Source organism: Mustela nigripes, chromosome 9 (genome assembly GCF_022355385.1).
Source record: "Mustela nigripes isolate SB6536 chromosome 9, MUSNIG.SB6536, whole genome shotgun sequence".
Taxonomy (NCBI): Eukaryota; Metazoa; Chordata; class Mammalia; order Carnivora; family Mustelidae; genus Mustela; species Mustela nigripes.
Window position 1 is genome coordinate 81,227,623 of NC_081565.1, and position 19,207 is coordinate 81,246,829.

Consider the following 19,207-nt stretch of genomic DNA (forward strand, 5'->3'; position numbering starts at 1 on the left):
GGGCTCTCTGCTCAGCAGGGAGCCCGATGCGGGACTCGATCCCAGGACCCTGAGATCATGACCCGAGCCGAAGGCAGCGGCTTAACCCACTGAGCCACTCAGGCGCCCCCCAAGATTTTATTTTTAAGTAATCTCTATACCCAGTGTGGGGCTCAAACTCACAACCCAGAGTTCCAGTCACAGGCTCTTTCCGTTGAGCCAGCCAGGCATCCTGTTGGTTTTGTTTTTGTTTTTCCTTTTTTCTGCTAGTGAGTTCTAGGAGTCTCTTATATAGTTCAGGAATTAACCCCTTAGCAGACATATATGGTTTGCCAACATCTTCTCCCCTTCCGGGGGTGTTGCCTTTTCACTCCGTTGATGGTTTTCTTTGCTGTGTGGAAGCTTTTTAGTTTGATGTAGTCACACTTAACTAATTTTGCTGTTGTTGCTAATGCTTTTTGGTGTCATATTCAAGAAAACATTGTCGAGACAAATGTCATAAAGCTTTCCTCCTCTTTCTTGGAGTTTTAGTTTTAGGTCTTAACATTTAAGTCTTTAATCCATTTTGAGTTGACTTTGGGGAGGAGAGGGGTAAGATAAAAGTATCTACAAAAGCCACATAAGTGCAGGGTGGCTCTGTGGCTCTGTGGTTAAGTGTCTGCCTTCGGCTCGGGTCATGATCCCAGGGTCCTGAGATCGAGCCCTGCATTGGGCTCTCTGTTTGGCGGGAAGCCTGCTTCCCCCTCTCCCACTCCCCCTGGTCGTATTCTCTCTCTCACTGCCTCTCTCTTTGTGTCAGATAAATAAATAAAATCTTTTTTAAAAAGCCACATAAGTGCTGTAATAGGGTACTTATAGGGTTTTGTAGGAGCACATGGCAGTGTCTCAGCCCTCCCAGAGGGTTTGATGAGGGCCTGAGTCCTTGAGGCCTGAGCCCTGAGGAGCTGGTCAGACAGAAGAGGGCAAGAAGGAAAGAGAAGAGCGGCCTGAGAGGACAGTCTGCACAGAGCCAGAGTCAGATGAGGAGAGTACCCGTGCTGGGCAGGCTTGAAAGGGAGATTCTCAAATAGAAACGTGGCTATATTGGCCCCCACCTGCCTGTGGAGCAACGCCGCCCTCCACACCCACAGTTCGAATCTCTCCCTTCCTGTCCTGCTCTCCTGGCTCCGGGGGCACTTCTGGACCCCACAGGACAGCTCCCTGTTAATCGGTCTCCCTTGTAATGGATACAAACGTCCCCAAACGTCCTGCACTTCCTTACTTCTAGAATTCCCTCTCTGGAGCCATAGTGAATCCTATTTTTCTTGCCTTTTTAATGTAGCTTTCTTTTGTTTTGAAGAGCTGTCTAATGATTCAGGTCCTTGGAGCTGGGATCTCTCACTTAGCCCTTTGGCATACAGGCTGTGAAGTGTCTCGGGGCGCTCCTGTTGGGAAAACAGAGGGGGGCTGGCGGGTGCCAGAACGGGCGGGCGGAGGCCCTTGGGAACGCCTCCTGGGCGTCCTGAGCCGCCTTTCCCCTCGGCTTCTGCTGGAGTCCTGGGGATAAGGACTGTTTGGCCTCTGCTGACACTGATACAAGAAGACCCACAGCACAAGCTGGACGATAAGCAGCACGGCTTGTTGGCCCTGTGCCCTGGTGACCGCGGGGAGGGCGGGAGGGCTGGGGAGCGCCGAGAAAATGCTGGGAATGAGGCGTGGCTGCAACCCAGAGCAGCTGAACAGAGTCCGGTGGGAGCACAGGCCAACTGTGGACCGATCTTCCCACAGAACACTGAAATCTGGATGGTTGCGGTACATGCAACTAATTTTTAATTTTTAGAAAAAAATTTTAAATTTAATTTTCTTTAAAAATATATTTTATTTATTTATGGGGGGGGCACGAGGCGGGGCAGTGGCAGAGGGAGAATCAGGCTCCCTGCTGAGCAAGGAGCCCAAGGTAGGGCTCCCTCCCAGGACCCTGAAATCATGACCCAAGCCAAAGGCAGACGCTTTACCAGCCGAGCCACCCAGGCGTCCCCTAAATTTTAAATTTAAATATACTGTACAGGCCATTGTAACACAGATGAAGCTCGATGTTTATAGGCTTATTCAGGGGTTCTTAACCATGGCTGCACATTACCATCACCTGAGGAGTTGTTTTTTCTTTTTAAAAAGATTTTATTTGTTTGAGAGAGCAAGGGCATGAGAGAGCAGGAGCGGTGGGGGAAGTTCAGAGGGAGAGGGAGAAGCAGGCTCCCTGCTGAGCAGGGGCTCCATTCCAAGGCCCTGGGATGATGACCTGAGCTAAATGCAGCCCTTTCACTGACTGAGCCACGCTTTCTTCCCCCGCCTCAGGCCAATTAAATCAGAATGGGGGTGGCACGATGAGTCATCAAGTTTTTCTACTGTCCCAGCTGATTCCGATGTACAGTTAAGGCTGAGGCTGAGAGCCTCGGGGTTTGACGTGTTTGTGGGCTTCCTCGCATGTGACCTCTGATGTTTACAGCATAGTTCGGCAGAGGATGGGGGAAGGCCCTGTGCCACCTGCAGCCTTTTCTAGCGGTCACTGACAGGTGCGCTGCATCACCAGCGATCCAGTGCCCGGACGGGACCTCTGAAGACAAACAGGAGGGGCTCTTCTGTTCTCGTTCTCTTGAGGACCCCCCACTCTTTGTCACGAAGTGTGGACCCTTACGGATATGACAGAAGAGGTCCCTGAGAAACTCATAGGTTGTTTCACCTTAAGTGGTTGCAAAAGCATCCTTCATCGCTCACAGGTCTGGATCTAGCGTCTTGTCCTGGGTACAGCTTCTCACTGGGTACCTAGCTCCATTGTCTCTGTGTTACAAGGACTAGGCGTCGTGTGCGTGCCGTCACTGTGAACCGTGCAAACAATGCCGGTCGGTAGGTAGGCATGAGGAATTCCCTTCAAGGTCTGGGAAGGACCGGATACGGCACAGCTCCCCAGATTCAACCACGGTGGGCCGGTGGCAGTGTCTCACACGCCTTCCCCTTCCTCAAACGGTGGTGTTTCCCACAGTCCTATCCTTGACTGTTGTCTTCTTAGATCCCATGCTCGGGCTATGCTCCCACCTCTTAACTCTGTGCCATCAATTCTTCTTCTCTGCTGAGTTCCAAATACAGCTTGCCAACAGTCTATTAGACATTTTCTCCTGAATGCCCTATAGGAAACATGGACTTACTGTGATCCATCCTGAATTCATGATTTCAATGAATTTGTTACTGTCTACCTCCATGTGCTTTTCTTCTCTCTCTCTCTCTCTCTCTTTTTTTAAGGAATTTACTGGAAGGACACATAAAGGAAGACTTGAGAAAACAGTGCGAAGGACAGGTGCCAAAGAAACTTGATTACCAGCCCCCAGAGGCACGTGGGCAGCCTTTGAAGATGCTGTCCTCGGCTGACTCACTTGCAGATGCCTCCAGCCCCCACGTGTTTCTGCTCTAAATTCAAACTTCTGAGAGAGAGAAACTGATTGGCCTGTCTTGGGTCACGGGCCTACCCCTGACTTGACTCAGGGGGTTGGATCCGGTGATTGGAAAGCCTGTCGGAATCAGATGAGTTAGGATCAGTCCTGCAGAGTGCTGTTAGCAGGAGGAAGCAGACAGCTTGCAAAACAGGGAGGAAAGATTTTACAAAAATTCTCCCCATTTTATTTTTTTAAATAATATTTTATTTATTTATTTGACAGAGATCACAAGTAGGCAGAGAGGCAGGCAGAGAGAGAAGGGGAAGCAGGCTCCCCGCTGAGCAGAGAGCCTGATGCGGGGCTCAATCCCAAGACCCCGAGATTACGACCTGAGCTGAAGGCAGAGGCCCAACCCACTGAGCCACCCAGGTGCCCCCATTTTATTGTTTTAAACATTATACAAGTTACACATAAGTAAATGCACTTGTGAAAAGCCAAAGAAGGAAGACTAGAGAAGAACTCTCCATCCTGCTCTCGTCCTCAGAGGTAAGTTCTACCAAGTTATGGTCGATTTTTACAGGTCGTTTTTTCTGCTTTTTGATATCTATGTAAATATGTGTGTAAAATATGTATATATACATGAATGTAACTGTTCCTTTGCATATTACTATGATCTACTGCCTTCATGGAATTGACAGGTTTTCCCATTTCAAAACTCATAGTCGTACCTCGTTTTTATTTTCGTAAGTGAAGTAACTCATGGTCAACACTCATTTAAGCAGTGCAGAAGTTTGTAAAATGAAAAGTAAAGATTTCCCTTCCTCCAGTCCACATTTCCCTGCAATTCTAGAGCTCTTCCCTAGAGGGAACCACTGTTAACATTTTCTTATTTATCAGAAGAAATACTTCCAGGTGACCAAATGGGGCTATTTCTAGGAGTGTTGATTTGCTGTATCCTCACATCACCATGCTGACTGTCGTGTTTTTATAAATGTAACAAAAAATGTTTTATAAATGTAACAAAAAACCCCATTTTTATAAATGTAACAAAATCATGGGTACCAATGGATGGGTGACCCCTAAGATTTCTAAGAACCGTAGTACTTATTATTATTTTTTTTGGAGGGTGAGCACATGGCTGTGGGGGTTGGGGTGGCGGTGCAGGAAGAGGGGCAGAGGGAGAGAGAATCCCAAGCAGACTCCCCGCTCAGCACAGAGTTTGGCACAGGGCTCAGTCTCAAGACCCTGAGATCATGACCTGAGCCGAAATCTAGAGTCAGATGCTTGCCTGAGTTGCCCAAGTGGCCCCCCAAAATGTAGTACTTTATAAGTGACTGTCCATAAACTCTCTACCTTCTAAACTTCCTCCCGTCATAGAATTTTTTCATCTTTCATATAAGAGGCCATGCCAGTGTTTAAGTCCATAATTTATAGATAACCTTGTTGCTTTTACATCGGACATGGAAACCCGGTGTTCAAAGCTGTTCTACACTGCCCTGCTACTAGGAGGAAAATAAACTGGAAGGGGGGGCTTGTCAAAAATCCAGTTACGATAAGCCTCTCTTTCGGGACCACAGGGTGCAATGTTACATAAATAACTCCTGCGGAGATAGACATTTGCAGTTCTTGTTTGACTTCTGGGGAAGTTCTTTCCATTGTTTGCATAAAGTATCTTGCAGATAGAGATGAAGTTAGAATTGAATGACACAAGCCTTCTTGTACTGTTAGCCATTGGGAACAGCTATTCAAGTGGTCAAAACGGGAATGAACTGCTGTGACTGCCAGTGCATTTTCAGGCAGAGGGATCCTCTTGGTGGCCTTCTCGGGGGTACACAGGAAACAGGGCTGGCTCTCACCTGCCCGTTGGGCTCCGTAGCCAAGATCCCAGCAGGACGTGGTGGACACACAGTTTCCTGACGTTCTCATCTTTTCCAATCAGAAGAAAGGGCTTATGCGGATGCAAAGGGATCTCCCTGCCCTTGGTCATGCTAAGGACTCCCCTGCTTGGCCAGAAGAAGAAAAAAAGCAGAATAAAAAATGGAGGTAGAGCGTGGTTATTCTGTGCTGGTTCTGGGACTGTGAAATACTGATGTTCTGACCTCTTCTGGAGATGTTCCTGGTGTGCAGCCTGTGCTTGGTCTAGACCCCGTGTTTTTCTAATTGAAGTTTAGTGACTTGTCACATGAATTCATGGAATGACACATGACCGCTTTGAACTGTCCTACTCTGAAGGCATGGGGCGTACATTTTAAGGGTAATCGAGCATTGACTGCTCTTCATGTATCTGTTCCATTGAATAATCCAGAGCTAAGTCAGAAGTGGGTAGAATTTCAGCTGATTTCCTGTGACAAAAGTGGAAATAATCTAAGATCATTCTATGGAGGACACAACTAGGCCTTGCACATGGTACATAATTGCTTCATCAACTTTTGCTGAAGGACCAATTTACATTTACAGGAGACACCTGCCTGGAGTCAGGCAATCCAGAATTCCTCGCTGTTTGGTTCGGCTCCAGTCTCTGTGGCTGGGGGAATGGGTGTCGTGTTCGCGTGTGATAGCTAAAAGGGACAGAGCCAGGGCGGGTGAACAAAGCTGTGGACTTGCGGAACTGTCAGACTCAAAGGACAAGATGAAGAGAAAGTGCGAGGAGAAATGTGCACGGCTGTGGCTAGGCGTTTGTGATATGGAACCGTTTGTTGTGGGGCATCCGCTGGTAAGGGCAGTTTGGAACTCTGTATGATGTGGTGGCCTTGGGGAGTGAGGATGGGCCCATCCTTCACACCCTCTGCCTTCCCGTACAGCCCTATGGTATGTTTTAAAATAACTGATAGAACAAATAGAAAATCATTAAGAATATAGAAGACCTGCACAAGACTTATAAACAACTACCCTAGCTGACATTCATAGAACATTCTACCCAACAGAAACACATTCTTTTTGAGAGCGTGTGGAACGTCTACCGAGGTAGATTATATTCGGGGCCATAAAACAATAAATTTAAAGGGATTTGTCATAAAAAGTATATTCTCTGATCATAGTGGAATTAAAAGAGAACTTAAGAACAGGAACATTATTTATCTTTTAAGTGTTCCATTTGATGAAATTTGAAAAGTGTATACAGGTGCATAACGAACATCACAAAGAGTATTTGCATCGCCACAGAAGTTTCCTCGTGCCCCTTTTGTAGTAAATCCCCTTGTAGGGATTTTGTAGTAAATCCAGTTCCTGTCAGCACTGATCTAATTTTGTCCAAGAACAGGAAAATTCTTAGTTATCAAAAATTTGCAAACTTCATACAACACTTTTATTTTTTTTAAAGATTTTATTTATTTATTTGACAGAGAGAGAGACAGAGATCACATGGAGGCAGAGAGGCAGGCAGAGAGGAAGGGAAGCAGGCTCCCTGCTGAGCAGAGAGCACCATGTGGGGCTCGATCCCAGGACCCTGAGATCATGACCTGAGCCGAAGGCAGAGGCTTTAACCCACTGAGCCACCCAGGTGCCCCTTCATACAACACTTTTAACTGGCCCGTGGATCAAAGAAGAAATCCTAAGGGAACTCAGAAAATATCTCGAACAGAAAGAAAATGAAAGCCTAACCTACCAAAATTTGTGGTTGCCACAAAAATCATACTTAGGAGGACACTTACTGCCCTGCATGCCTGTATTTGAAGAGAAGGAAGACGTAGAATCCGTGGCCTTAGTTTCCACCTTGAGAATGGAAAAGGAGAGCACATTAAACCCAAAGTAAGCAGAAGAAGGGAAACACATGTTTTTTATGTTCGTAAAAATTGAGATATAGTTGACACAGAATGTGTTTGAGGCATATGGGATAATTATTTGATACAGGTAGATATTGAGAAATGATTACCACTATTTAGTAACATCCGTCCCCTCAAAGAGTTCGTGTTTATTTTCTTGTGATTAGAACTTTTAAGATGTTCTAAGATGTTAAGATGTTTTAAGATGCTCTCGTAGTGTTTTCCAAACCCCCAAAAGGGTCTTGCTAACCGTGGTCACTGCGGTATTTATCTTCTAACTGGAACCCCTTCCCAGCCTTTGGCAACCACCAATCTGTTCTCTGTATCTGTGAATTAGATTGTTTTTAGACCATGTAGAGGTGATCCCACACAGTGTTTGTCTATGTCTGACTTCTTTGACTTAACATAATGCTCTCTTGAGTTTCGTCAATGTTGTTGCAAATGGTAGGATTTCCTTTCCATGGCTGAATAATACTTGTGTGTGTGTGGGGGAGGGTACATATATACCACATTTGCTTTATTCAGCGTCCATCAACGGATAGGTTGTTTCCATGTCTTATGTACTGTAAAGAATGCGGCAATGAATGTGGAAGTACAGCTAAGTTTTTGAAATAGTGGTTTTATTTCCTTTGGGTAAATACTCCAAAATAGACTTGCTGAGTCATAGGTTGGACCATTTCTGATTTTTTTTTTTAAAGATTTTATTTATTCGATAGACAGATCACAAGTAGGCAGAGAGGCAGGCAGAGAGAGAGGGGGAAGCAGGCTCCCTGCTGAGCAGAGAACCCGATGTGGGGCTCGATCCCAGGACCCTGAGATCATGACCTGAGCCACCCAGGCACCCCCCATTTCTGATTTTTTGAAGACCCTTCTTTCTCTTCTTCATTGTGGCTGCACCAGTTGACGTTTCCGCCACCACTGCACAGATGTCCCCTTTCCTCCCCGCCTTCACCTATGGTTAGAAGAACTGTGTTTTACTCCGATCACATTTTTATGTAAAACTGATGTATTTCAGGTTATCTTTTGAAATTGCATATAATGCATTTTGTTAAGGTGCAAAATAATGATTATTGATCTAATCAGTTCTATGAAATGTCCTGAGTCTTTACTATGCCACTGTACCAGTATTTTTCTTCTTTTCAATGGAAAATTTGACATTTATTTATTTTATTTTATTTTTTAAAAAAAATATTTTTTTGACAGAGAAGGACAGCAAGAGCAGGAACACAGCAGGGGGATTGGGAGAGGGAAAGCAGGCTTCCCGCCGAGCAGGGAGCCTGATGCAGGGCTCAATCCCAGGACCCTGGGATCATGACCTGAGCCAAAGGCAGATGCTTAATGACTGAGCCACTCAGGCGCCCCCAAATTTGCGGCCATTCCATTTAACATTGAATAAGTTTAAGGTGTGCTTTTTGTCCTGTTATTTTGATACATCTATATGGTTATTGTTATAATGATATTTATCACATCACATATTTATGGTACAATATTGTTTAATATAGCATATATATATATAGCATATATAGCATAGCTATTTTACTACTCATTATAAGTTTGTAACCTTAAACACTATTAGTCTTATCCCCCATTCCCTGCAAATACCATCTTATTTATTTTTTAAAGATTTTATTTATTTGTCAGAGCACAAACAGAGGGAGAGGCAGGCAGAGGGGAAAGCAGGCTCCCCGCTGAGCAAAGAGGCTGATGCAGGACGTGACCCCAGGACCCTGGGATCATGACCTGAGCTAAAGGCAGACACTTAACCCACTAAGCCACCCAGGTGTCCTTCTTCTTCTTCTTTTTTAAGTTTGATTTTTTTAAAGACTCCGCATATAAGTAGTAGAGTATTTCTTTGTCTGGTATGATGTGCTCAGTGGGCCTCCATGTTGCACATGTCAGGATTTTGTTCATTCTCCTGACTGTGTAATATTCCACTGCATATATATGGCGCATCTCATTAACAGTCTATCAACAGATCAATGGGTTAGGTTGTTCCCCTATGTGGCTATTGTGAACAACGCTCCAGTAAACATGACAGTGCGTATATCTTTTTGATACCCTGTTTTCATTTTGTTTGCCCATATATCTAGAAGTGGGTTTGCTGGATCATACGGCGGTTGTATTTTTAATTTTTTTGGAGGAAACTTTGTACTATTTTTCCAAAGAAACTGAACCAATTTACATTCCCACCGACAGTGTACAAGCTTTCCCTTTTCTCCCCATACTCGCCAGCACCTGCTTTTTTGTCTTTTTGATGATAACCATTCTAACATGTGTGAGCTTATAGTTCCTTGTGGTTTGTGTTTGTGTTTCCCTTATAATGAGAGATGTTAAGCATCTTTTCTTGTGTCCATTGGCCATTTAGATGGCTTCTTTGAAAAAAAATCTCCATTTAATTTCTCTGCCCATTTTTAAGTTGAATTATTTGTCATTGATTTGTGCATTTTTTACCTTTTTTGGATAAATAACCCCATATCTGATACATGTTTTGCAAATACTTTCTCTCTTTCTGTAGGTTGTCTTTTCATTTTGCTAATTGTTTCTTTTGCTGTGCTGAATCAGTCAAGTTTGATGTAGCCCTATTTGTTGATTTTTTTTGGTATTTGTGCTATTGGTGTTCAGTCTAAAAAAATCATTGCCAAGACCAATGTTGAGGAGCTTTGTCCTTGTGTTTTATTTTGGGAGTTTTACAGTATTTGAGTTGACTTTTCTTGATTAAGATAAAAATTAGTTTGTTTATTTTAGATTTTATTTATTTATTTATTTGACAGAGACACAGCCGGAGAGGGAACACAAGCAGGGGTAGTAGGAGAGGGAGAAGTAGGCTTCCTGCTTCAGGAGCCCGATGCAGGACTTGATCCCAGGACTCTGGCATCATGACCGGAGCTAAAGGCAGACACTTAATGACTGAGCCATCCAGGTGCCCCAAGATTAAAGTTAATTTTATTCTTCTACATGTTAGTATACAGTTTCTCCATCTTGGGCTCCCTTGTCAAATATTAGTTGACCATATATGCATGAATTTATTTCTGGACTCTTGATTCTGTTCCATTGGTCTCTGTGTCTGTTTTTACATCTGTTCCAGACCGTCTGGAATCAGGAAGTATGATTTTGTTCTTTGTTTTTCTTTCTCAGGATTTGTTCTTCTCCAGCTTTGTTCTTCTTTCTCAGTATTGCTTTGGCTATTTGGGGTCTTTTGTAATCCCACCGAATTGTAGGACTGTGTTTTCTACTTTTAAAAAGTTTCATCGGAGTCTTGATAGGGGTGCATTGCATTATGGGTGACTTTCATAGGTTGGATATTTTAACCTTTTTTTTTTTTTTTTTTCCCATCCATGAGTAAGGTGTAATTTCCATATGCTTGTGTCCTTGATTTCTTTCCTTCTTTTTTTGGAGGTAGTTTTTTATTTTGTGGGTTTTTTTTTGTTTGTTTGTTTGTTTTTAGATTTTATTTATTTGTCAGAGAGGGAGAGCACAGGCACAGGGGAGGGGCACAGGGAGAGGGAGAAGCAGACCCCCCTGAGCAGGAAGCCAGCGCGGAACTCGATCCCAGGACCCCGAGATCATGACCTGAGCCGAAGGCAGACACTTAACCGACGGAGCCACCCAGGCACCCCATTTTGAGTTTATTTTTGTGTATGGCGTGAGAAAATGGTCCAGTTTTACTCTTTTGGATGAGCTGTCCAGTTTTCCCAGCATCATTTGTTGAAGAAACCATTTTTTCTCATTGCCTGTTTTTCCTCCTCTGTTGTAGATTAGTTGGCCATATAAGGGTGTTTCTGGGCTCTCTATGCTGTTGGATTAATCTATGGGTTTAGTTTTTGTACCAGTTTTGTTTTGAGGATAATAGCATGGTGGTATAGCTTGCAATTGGGGAATGTGATGCCTCTAGCCCTGCTCTTCATTTTCAGGATAGCTTTGGCCATTAGGGGGTCTCATGGGGTTCCAAACAGATGTTAGTATTATTTGTTCTTGTTCTGTGAAAAATGCTATTGATATTTTGATAAGATTTCTTTGACTCTTTAGGTTGCTTTGTGTAGTATGGGCGTGCTCAATCCACGAGCATGGCTTATCTGCCCATTTCATGTCCTCTTCACTTCTCTCATCAATGTCTTCCAGTTTCGGAGTAAAGCCTTTCACCTCCTTGGTTAAATTTATTCTTGGGTACTTTATTCTATTTGATGCAATTATAAATAGGATTGTTTTCTCAATTTCTCTTGCTGTTATTGTATAGAAATGCAGCAGATTCCTGTAAGTTAATTTTGTGCCCTGCAAATATACCGAATTTATCAGTTCTAGTAGTTTCTTGGTAGAGTCTTTAGGGTTTTCTAAATATAATACTGTATCATCTGCAAATAGTGGTAGATACACTACTTCTTTATTGATTTAATAAATTTCTTTATTTCTTGTCTGATAGCTGTGGGTTGGATTTCCAGTACTATGTTAAACAAAATTGGCGAGAGTGCACTTTCTCATCTTGCTCCTGACTGTAGAGGGAAAGCTCAACCTTTTAGTGTTGAGTACGTTTAACTGGGATTAGTCCTATAAGATCCTCATTATATTGAGGTGTGTTTATACTCACTTTGTTGAGAGCTTTTATTATGATGGATGTTTAATTTGTCAAAACATTTTTCCTGCATTTATCAAGATGACCGTGTGATTTATTTTAAAGATTTAAAAAATTTATTTATTTGACAGAGATCACAAGTAGGCAGAGAGGCAGGCAGAGAGAGAGGAGGAAGCAGCTCCCTGCTGAGCAGACAGCTGGAAGCGGGGTTTGATCCCCAGGACCCTGGGATCATGACCTGAGCCAAGGGCAGAGGCTTTAAAAACCCACTGAGCCACCCAGACTCTGACTGTATGATTTTTATCCTTCATTTTGTTAATGTAATGTGTCATACTGATCAGTATGCAGATAGTGAACAATTCTTGCATCTCTGGAATAAATCCCATTTGTTTGCTGTGAATGATCCTTCCGCTGAAAAATTGCTAGTATCATTGAGAATTTTTGTATCTGTTCATTAGGGATATTGAGGTGTAATTTCCTCTTTTATAATGTGTCTCGTTTTGACATTGGTGTCATGCTGGCTTTGTAGATTGAATTTGGAAGAGTTCCTTTCTCAATTTTTTGAAAGAGTTTGAGAAGACTAGATATGAACGATTCTCTAAATATTTGGTAGAATTCACCTGAGAAGCCATCTGATTTTGGACTTTGTTTAGGAGTTTTTTGATTGCTGATTGAATTTCCTTACTGGTAATTGGTCTGTTCAGATTTTCTTTTTCCTCCTGTTTCAGTCTTGGAAGAGCGTATGTTTCTAGGAATTTAGCAGTTTCCAGGTTGTCCAGTTTGTTGGCATGTAATTTTTTGTAGTAGTTTCTTAGAATCCTTTGTGTTTCTGTAGTGCGATTGTAACTTCTTTAATTTCTGATTTTATTTTAATTTTTAAAAAAGATTTTTTATTTTAATTTTTTAATTAAAATTTTAATTTAATTTTAAAAAAGGGGGAGCCAGATGTGGGACTCAATCCCAGAACTCTGGGATTGTGACCTGAGCCACCTAAGTACCCCTACACACGAATTCTTAATTAAGAGTGGATGTTGAATTCTGTGAACTGCTTTTTAGTTTCTTGCCTCAGGGTGGACTGAGGAGTGTCTGAGTGTCTTCATATGGGTTGTTTCTTAAGTAATTTTATTTAAAATAATCAGTATGCGAACGTGGCACATTTTGGTGCCAACCGCTCTTGACCCCAACATTTTCCTCTTAGAACTGTTTTTGTTGTGTCCCAAAGATTTTGAAATGTCATTTCCATTTTCATTCATATCGAAGTATTTTTTTAATTTCCTCCGTGATTTCTTCGTTGACATCCTATATTGTTCAGTGACCCATTGTTTAACCTCCATGAAGAGATGCTTGATGAGATTTCAATCTTGAACTTATTGAGACTTGTTTTATGGCCCCAGGTGATTTATTCTCGAGATCGTTCTCCGTGTGCTTGAATGTGTATTGTGCTTCCTTTAGATGAAATGTTCTGTGTATATCTGTTAAGTCCCTCTAGTCTCCTGGGTTATTTGAAGCCACTGTTTCTTTATTGGTTTTCTGTCGGAATGATCTATCCATTCCGGATAATGTAAGCGGAGTGTTCCCTTCTCTTCTTGTGTTACTGTTATTTTCTCCCTTTATGTCTATTAACATTTGCTTTATATATTTCAGTGCTGCTATGTTGGCTACATAGGTATTGAAAATCATGAAATTCTCTTGTTGGATTGATCCCTTTATCGTTGTGTAATGCTCTTTTTTTAATGGAAGTACGTTGATACAGTATCCTATTAGTTTCAACCGTATAGCATGGTGACTCAGCACTTCCATATGTTATGCTGTGCGTGCCTACCACAAGTGTGGCTCCCGTCTGTCACCATACAATGCTATCACCAGATCGCTGACTTTATTCCCTATGCTGTACCCTTTATCCCCTGGACTTTATCATCTCATAATGGGGAGCCTGTCTCTCCCAATCTTCTGTACCCATTGTGCTCATCCCCCCCATACCTCTTCCTCTCTGGCAACCATCAATTTGCTCTCTGTATTTATGGGTCTGGTTTTGCTTTTTGTTTACTCCTTTTTTTGTGTTTTAAATTCTACATTATAACTGAAATCATACAGCATTTGTTTATTCTATCTGACTTAGCATCAACTTTGACATTTTAATTTTTATGTGCTTTGGTGTGGACCTCCTTAGATTCCTCTTGTTTGGAATTCTTTGTGATTCCTGATATTGGATGTCTGTTTCCTTCTAAGGGTTAGGGAAGTTGTCAGTAATTATTTCTTCCAATAAGTTTTCTGCCCCTTTTGCTCCCTCTTGTCCTTCTGGGACTTCTGTAATGAGAGGTTCATCTGCTTATTGGTGTCCAGCAGATCCCTCAGCCTATTCTGACTTTTTAAAATTCTTTTTTCTTCTTGCTGTTCACCTTGGGTGCTTTCCAGACTGTGCTCCAGACGTTGGTCTGTTCTTCTGCATCTGCTAATCTAGTGATTTCCTTTAGTGTATTTTTCATTTTAGTTACTGTATTCTTCAACTCCGATTGGTTCTTTCTTACAGTTTCTACCTTTTTTGAAGTTCTCACTGAGTTCTTCAACTCTTTTCTCCAGTCCGATGAATATCGTAATGATCATACTTCAAAATCTTGACTAGGGGCCCCTGGGTGGCTCAGTTGGTTACACATCTGTCTTTGGCTCAGGTCATGTTCCTAGGGTCCTGGGATGGAGCCCCATGTCAGGCTCTCTGCTCAGTGGAGAGTCTGCTTCTCCCTCTGCCTTGGCTACTCCCCTTGCTTGTGTTCTATCTCTCTGTCAAATAAAATAAAATAAAATAAAATAAAAAAGACTTCATTAGGCATATTGCTTATTTCTGTTCCATTTAGTTCTTTTTCTGAGGTTTTTGTCTTGTTCTTTATTTTGGAGCATACCGCTCTATCTCCCCATTTTGCTTGACTTTCTGTATTTGTTTCTAGGAGTTAGGTGGAACTGCTCCTTCTCCTAAACTTGTTATTTATTTATTTATTTTTGAAGGATTTTATTTCTCTATTTGAGGGAGAGAGTGTGTGTGTGTACAAGTAGGAGACAGGAGGCAAAGAGGGAGGGAGAAGCAGGTTTCCCGCTGAGCAGGGAGCCCAACCTGGGGCTAGAACCCAGAACACTGGGATCATGACCTGAGCTGAAGGCAGAGGCTTAACCAGCTGAGCCACCCAGGCGCCCCTCCTTCTCCTTAACTTGAATGGTCTTGTGAATGGTCCTCCCCTGTGTAGACTGTGCCTGGTGACTTTGGCTGGCTGGCAGCTGCTGGGGCTGCCCTGGTGGGATGGCAGAGCTGAAGTGGGTGTGGACTGGGGTGGTCCTAAGGCTCTCCATGCAGAGGATGCCCTGGTCAAACACCTGAAGTTTGTGCAAGCCGGCGGGACCTAGGCCTCTCTGCATGGAGGGAGCCCCGGCAGGACAGCTGAAGCTGAAGTGGGTGCAAACTATGAAATGCACTTTTTTGGGTCTCTTGTTACAATTTTGTTTTTAAGTTTACTTGGTCTGATGAAAGTTCTGCTACTGAAGTTTTTCTTCATTTCCATTTGCATGGAATACCTTCCTGTCCCTTCACTTTGAGTCACTATGAGCATTTAGGTCTGAAGAGCAGGTCTTGCAGATAGCGTATAGGTGGCCCTCGTTTTTTATCCCTTTAGTCACTCTATTACCTCTGATTGGAATATTTAGTCCATTCACATTTAAAGTAATATTGATAGGTATATACATACATATTGCCATTCTGTTCATTGTTTTCTGGTAGTTTTGTTGTTCTTCTCTGTTCCTTTCTTGTTCTCTTCCCTTGTGATTTGATGTCTTTCTTCTTTTTTAAGTAAGCTCTGTGCTCGAATTCACAGCCCCAGGACTGAGAGTTGCATGCTCTGTCGACTGAGCCAGCCAGGCGCTCCTGATGTCTTTCTTCTTGAGTGTTTCACTTGGATTCCTTTGTCTTTATTTTTTGATTTGTGGTTACTATTGTCATAAAAAACAGACTAGGTATATCATAGTCTATTTTATTTTTATTTTTTACAATTTTATTTATTTATTTGACAGAGACCTTAAGTAGGCAGAGAGGCAGGCAGAGAGAGAATGAGAGGAGGAAGCAGGCTCCCTGCTGAGCAGAGAGCCCGATGCGGGGCTCGATCCCAGGACCCTGAGATCATGACCTGAGCCAAAGGCAGCAGCTTAACCCACTGAGCCACCCAGGCGCCCCTATATATAGTGCTTTTAGGGGTGCCTGCCTGGCTCAGTCTGAAGAGCATCTGACTTTGGATCTCAGAGTCATGAGTTCAAGACACCACACTGGATATAAACATTACTTAAATAAACTTTTAAAAATGTGTGTGTGTATATATATATATATATATATATATAGTGTGTATATATATAAAAAATATATGTGTATATATAATATATAAAAATATATATATATAAATTATATATACCATATGTTTTATTATATACAAATTAAATCATATCAAATTATATAATATATTAATAATACAATACATTATTAATACATATTATATTAATAATCTATGAATATATATAAATATAAATATATATAAATATATATATATTTTTGCCTAGTTCTTTTTTTTAACTTCTTTTCAGCTTAACAGTATTCATTATTTTTGCACCACACCCAGTGCTCCATGCAATCCGTTCCCTCTCCAATACCCACCACCTGGCTCCCCGAACCTCCCACTCCCTGCCCCTTCAAAACCCTCAGATTGTTTTTCAGAGCCCATAGTCTCTCATGGTTCACCTCCCCTTCCAATCTCCCTCAACTCCCTTCTCCTCTCTAACTCCCCTTGTCCTCCATGCTATTTGTTATGCTCCACAAATAAGTGAAACCATATGATAATTGACTCTCTCTGCTTGACTTATTTCACTCAGCATAATCTCCTGTTGCTACATGTTGCTACAAAAGTTGGGTATTCACCCTTTCTGATGGAGGCATAATACTCCATAGTGTATATGGACCACATCTTCCTTATCCATTTGTCCGTTGAAGGGCATCTTGGTTTTTTCCACAGTTTGGCTACCGTGGCCATTGCTGCTATAAACATTGGGCTACAGTTGGCCCTTCTTTTCACTACATCTGTATATTTGGGGTGGGGGTGAATACCCAGTAGTGCAATGGCAGGGTCATAGGGAAGCTCTATTTTTAATTTCTTGAGGAATCTCCACACTGTTCTCCAAAGTGGTGCACCAACTTGCATTCCCGCCAGCAGTGTAAGAGGGTTCCCCTTTCTCCACATCCTCTCCAACACATGTTTCCTATCTTGCTAATTTTGGCCATTCTAACTGGTGTAAGGTGGTATCTCAATGTGGTTTTAATTTGAATCTCCCTGATGGCTAGTGATGATGAATGTTTTTTCATGTGTCTGATAGCCATTTTTTGTCTTCATTGGAGAAGTGTCTGTTCATATCTTCTGCCCATTTTTTAATATGATTGTCTGTTTTGAAGCACTATATTTTTATTCTTGTCTTCCACATTTTATTTATTTGGCAGCATATATATATATATATATATATATATATATGCTTTTAAGATTCTATATCTTACATGTTTGCTGCTTTGATTATTTTATTTTATTTTTAATGATTTTATTTATTTGACAGAGAGAGACACAGTGAGAGAAGGATCACAAGCAGGGACAGCGGGAGAGGGAGAAGCAGGCTTCCCACTGAGCAGGGCGCCCAATGTGGGGCTCGATCCCAGGACCTTGGGATCATGACCTGAGCCAAAGGCAGGTGCTTAATGACTAAGCCACCCAGGCACCCCTGCTTTAATTATTTTGTGTCTTGGTGTGGACCTCTTTGGATTTATCTTTGGGGCTCCCTGTGATTTCTCCATCTCGATGTCTGTTTCTGTTAGAAAAGTTTTCAGCCATTATTTCTTTAAGTAAATTTTCTGCCCCTTTGTTCTCTCTTCTCCTTCTGGGAACCCCAAAATGCAAATGTTAGTATTTTTGATATTGTCCCAGAGGTCCTTTAACCTTCCCCCCTTTAAAATGTTTTTCTTTCTTTTTGCTATTCAGTTTAGATGATTTCCACTATTACCTTCCATACCCCCAATCTGTTCTTTTGTACCTTCTAATCTGCCATTGATATAATTTAGTGTATTTTTCATTTCAATTACTGTATTCTTCAGCTTTTGTTCTTAAAAAAATTTTTTGGGGGGGGCACCTCAGTGGCTCAGTCAGTCAAGTGTCTGACTCTTGATCTCGGCTCAGGTCTCAATTTCAGGGTTGTGAGTTGAAGCCCCATGTTGACCTCCACGCTGGGTGTGAAGCCTACTTTAAAAATTTTGGTGGGGGCGGGAGGAGTATAGTTGTTATTCAGTGTTAAATTAGTTTTAGCTGCACTACATAACGATTTGATAATTCTATACATTATGTAATTCTTACTAAAGTAAGTGGAGTTGATTGGTCTTACTAATGATTTTTATATTCTCTAATTTTAGACTTTTATTTATTTAAGATTTTAAAATGTTTAAGTAATTTCTGTACCCAATGTGGGACTTGAACTTTGAACTCTGAGATCCAGAGTTGTATGCTCTATGGACTGAGCCAGCCAGGCACCCCTGTTAATTTTATTTATTTTTTTAAAAGATTTTATTTATTTATTTGACAGATCACAAGTAGGCAGAGAGGCAGGCAGAGAGAGAGGAGGAAGCAGGCTCCCTGCGGAGCAGAGAGCCCGATGTGGGGCTCAATCCCGAAACCCTGGGATCATGACCTGAGCCGAAGGCAGAGGTTTTAATCCACTGAGCCACCCAGGCGCCCCACCCTTGTTAATTTTAAAAATACTTTCTTTTTGTGGAACTCAGTTCATTCACTTTTCTCCAAGTTTGGTGAATATTTTAATGATCATTACCTTGAAATTTTTATCAGGTGTATTTCTTATCACCATTTTGAATAGTTCTTTTTCTGGGTTTGTCTTATGCTTTCGTTTGGAACACATTGCACTGTCTATTTTGTATGACTATGTGTTACTTTCCACTCTACATTTTACTCAGGTAGCTCTGTCGTCTGGTCTTGAAGATAGTGACCTTATGGAGAAAGTGTGCTGTGGGGTCCACATCACAACCCCTCGGGTCACTTGAACAGGCACTGCAGGGCTGTCCTCTGTGGGTGGTGCGTACACCCTCCTTTTGAGACCGGGCTGTGTCTGCTGTGAGCGTACTGGGGAGTGCAGTTCGCCCTGGGTGCAGCTGTCCAAGACGCCCATTCATGACTGTTGTGGGCATTAGGTGGCAGGCCTGTCCCCAGGGAAGGAGTCACATTGGAGGGTTGCCAGTCTGGCTGAGGCTTCCCACCATGTATGCCAGAGTGCGGACTGCTTTGGAGGGGGCGCCTTCATGGGTAGGTGCATTGGGTGGGGCAGGAAACACCCGGGCAGAGCAAGGGTGCTAGAAAGGTAGATGGAGAGTGTTAGAACTTTGACACCAGTGTCAAGCCAGCTTGGCTAAAGGCGGGCAAGAA

At 42.4% G+C, this 19,207-nt stretch overlaps 1 long non-coding RNA gene across 5 annotated transcripts in view; it reads left to right on the forward strand.

Moving 5' to 3' along the window:
- LOC132024836 (uncharacterized) overlaps positions 1-19,207 on the forward strand; it is a 154,142-nt gene that overhangs the window by 81,873 nt on the left and 53,062 nt on the right. For all 5 annotated transcript variants that reach the window (XR_009406326.1, XR_009406323.1, XR_009406322.1 and 2 more), the window contains exon 4: positions 3,256-3,932. This is a non-coding gene — a long non-coding RNA (uncharacterized LOC132024836). The remainder of the gene's footprint in view (positions 1-3,255; positions 3,933-19,207) is intronic.